The sequence below is a fragment of the Mastomys coucha genome, unplaced genomic scaffold, assembly GCF_008632895.1.
Source record: "Mastomys coucha isolate ucsf_1 unplaced genomic scaffold, UCSF_Mcou_1 pScaffold23, whole genome shotgun sequence".
Lineage (NCBI taxonomy): Eukaryota > Metazoa > Chordata > Mammalia > Rodentia > Muridae > Mastomys > Mastomys coucha.
This window is the reverse complement of record NW_022196906.1, coordinates 112181295-112185071: the sequence shown is the minus strand read 5'-3', so window position 1 is coordinate 112185071 and position 3777 is coordinate 112181295.

The following is a 3777-nucleotide window of genomic DNA, read 5'->3' as shown; positions in this document are numbered from 1 at the left end:
TCAGAAATCTGCCTGCCTCTGCCTCCCAAGTGCTGGGATTAAAAGCGTGTGCCACCACTGCCCGGCTAGAAGATGATTTTTATTTGACATAGAACTGATTCTCTTTAACTCATAGCTTTGATATCTTTTTCCTTTTACTTCTTGTTATTCAAAATTTTCTCCTATAGTTTCAAATCTCATTTATTTAGTGTGCAGTGGGGTGCACACACTCAGAGTCATGCATGAAGGTCAGAGGACAGCTGGCAGGGTCAAGTCACCTCTCTCCTCTCCTGTGGCTTCTGGGGATTGACAGAGCCAGCAGCAAGTATTTTGCCCTCTGAGCCACCCCTCTGGCTCTCCTCTTGTTCTTTTAATAACCAGCTTGTAGTGTTAGGCATAAGCTTCCCAAGAAGGAAAGGGTATCGTAGGAGGAAGGAGTGTCAAGAGCTGTAAAGGTGGTACAAGCCTTTAATCCTGGCACTTGTGAGGCAGAGGCAGGTGGATCTCTGTGGGTTCTAGGTTAGCCAAATCGAGTCTAGTACAACCAGTGCTCTGTTACACAGAGAAACCCTGTCTCAAAAAAACCCCAAAACAACAGCCGATATCTCACACAGATATATGTGCAGGGAGAACCCCAATGTACACAAAATGAGGCTAGCCTGGGATACATGAGACCTTTTCTCAAAAGAAGAGTCCCGTTATGAAACATGAGCTATTCGTAAGTGAATATGTTTTCTATGCCTGCAGATCTGAGCTTTCCTCCTACATTCTGTTTCTCTTCAATGTCTGATCATGTATGAGTTTAGCTCCTTGTTGATTCTACATGTTTAATTTCATGGGCTGGGCTTTCTGTGTGCTTTAGGATTGGTGTGTCAGACCACATCTCGGTTGGTGTTTTCATGCATCTCCCTTTCTCTGTTCCACTCCATTCATGACAGTGATGCCATCAGAGGCTCCTGAGGACATTGCTTGGGGGATGTCAAGCCATCTTCTTAGAGAAATCAGGTGGGTATGAGTGAGTGTGATCCTTCTTGTTTAAAGACAATGGCCTTTCTGGTGCAGCTGCATAAAGTCAAGGAAGACTGTGTGCTGTTGCGGGGTGAATTTCTTTTGGATCCAGCTTGGACATTGCCTACTGCTGTACCATTCTGGCTGTTGAGGCACCGGCTCCCCATCCATGGTTTGTATTTATCTTGTTCTTGGTAATTGCTATCTAGAGTTGCAAATATCTACCAACTCCAGCATCTCTTTAGGAGTGACTCTCCCAAGTCCTTACACGAGAAGATGACAAGTTCTTCCCCCTTGCTTTTTGTTTCTATCAAAGTCAGGGCACCACATCAGGGCACCATGTTGACGTCACCCATGTGCAGGTAAGTCAGGTTATGTAACTCTCATCTGGAGCAAATGGGGCTGCCGCACCTGCCTGTCCTGGACATGGGGGCTGGAGCTCTCTAGGGCTTTCATTTTGTTCTGAGTTCCTATAACCCACCAAACCTAAATATGAAACCAAACTGAAACCTCTCAATTTTGAAATCAAAGGCTTCTTTGAATCTTGATTCTAGTTCAGTAAAAAGAATACATGACACTTCACAAAAGTCGGTGGGAGGATAGGTTTCTGTGGGGGGCAGTGTGAAGCAAAAACCAGATTTAGGAGAAATCAGGAGAACAGTAAAGTCTTAATTTTCAATTTCTTTTTAGAGACTTTGCGTTTGCTGGGCTGATTCTTCTTTTTGGCCATTCTGCAGACAACATCCTGTCAGAGTCTCTGCCTGCCTCGAAGATGCTGGGCTGCAGATGAACACAGCCCTCCTGGCTTTACGTGAGCAAAGCAAATTAACTAAAAGACAGGTGGGAAGACACTCAAGGACTCGTCTCCTTTGGACTGTTTCCTCAGAATCTCCTGCTCCAGTTTTCTTAGCAGACAGTTTGGCACCCAGGTCAAGTCCATCTGCAAGATCTAAGACACAAGCAAAGGCTGTTTTTCTGTTCTAGGACTTCACATTGCTCTGGGCCCCCACTGCATCTCCTCAGCCCTGGCTGATCCATCTTCTACTCTGTCCCCTTTAGGCTCTTCCAACCCTATGCTGCACATCTGAAAAAAAAAAAATACATGACTGAAGATATTATACAAGGCATGCCATGGTGGTTCACACGAGTAAACCCAGCACTTGGGGGGTGGAACAGGAGGCATCCTTGGCTACATAGTAAATCCTAGGCTAGTTCAGATTAGATCACCAGGCCCCGTTTCAAAGCCCCTCTTCTGTCAAAAGAGAAAGAAAATACTTTGTGACAAAGAAGCCAAAGCAAAATATCTAGAAACTTTCTTCTAAGTTTATAAGTTAGTGAAAATATGTGTTCAGGATAAATGAAAAAATCAGTAAAAATGATATAAGTGTATAATCAGAATACCACATAAAGGGTAATTATGTATGTAGCTTTTAGGGAAAGGGGGGGCTCCAACTATGAATTATGCATTAAGATGGAACCGAAGAGGTTTTTCTTTTATATAAAAGTAGCAAAATATAGAGCTCTGCTATAAACTTAAGGAGGAAGGTAACTTTATATATGAATAGGTGCAGAGATATTCTCAGAAAATAGACAGTAAAGCCAACGGGGGGGGGGCGGGGGTGGAACTCCTGAAGGAAAAAAAAAACTGATCAAATATACTACCTTAAATTTTGTTCTTATTTATTTACCTTATTATCATTATTTTTTTGAGACAGTCCTACTACATAGCCCAGACTGTCCTGAAACACAGAGAAATCCAGTTGCTCTGCCTCACGATTGCTAGATTAAAGGTGTGTGCTTGGGTTTACTTGGTTTTTAATGATATAACAGCCTCTGTTGTTGCTAGTGCAGTAGTTTCAGATCTATGGGTATGCCTCTAAGACTGGCATGTGGCTGCTGCTTCAGCTATCTGTACAGTCATGAGGACAGAGCCATCAAGCTGATGCAGATCACACTGTACTCTGTGCTTTCCAGGGAGGCGTCTGTCTTTATATTTTTATGGTAAGTTTATCTGGATCCTTATAACAGTCCTCTGAGTGATCCAGCAGCAGGTCTGTGTAGCAGGGTATGAGCCTGTTACTCTGCTTTGACTCATAACAAAGGTAGCCTGCCTTTCTTGATTCAACCAAGTCTGTGGGTGCAACAGTAGCCATTTGCTCCTGGACACTTAGTTAACTTGTGAGGTGTGTCTTACAATCCAATGCTCACCATTACCAAAATAATGTTGTGTTTCGCTTTAAGTTGAATAATATTTTCAGACATTGTGAGTCACTCTGTAAGTGATGCTTGTTCATTGCCATCGCAAAGTCATCTTTGGGTGAGATCACAGGGATTGTTTATTGGCTGCTAAGAAAGTTTTACTATGAATTTTAATGGCTGTTCAAGTTCAATGGCTCATTAGATACTTTCAACTTTTTAAATACTACAAATCTAAAGTTTGTGTACTAAGCAATCATTTTATTTAGGTATTTGAAAGGTAAGAAAGCAATAAATATATTATGATCAGAAAAATTGAAAATGTGAATTCACAGGGCTAGAGAGATGGCTCAGTGGTTAAGAGTACTGACTGTTCTTCCAGAGGTCCTGAGTTCAATTCCCAGCAGCCACATGGTGACTCACAACCATCTGTAATAGGATCTGACACCCTCTTTTGGAAGACAGCTACAGTGTGCTCATATACACAGAATGAATAAATAAATCATTTTTTAAAAAACGTGAAGTTACTAAATAGTAAAGTGGAGGAAAATTAGTTGGACCATTGAAAACCAGGAAGAACAATATAAGGAGTAA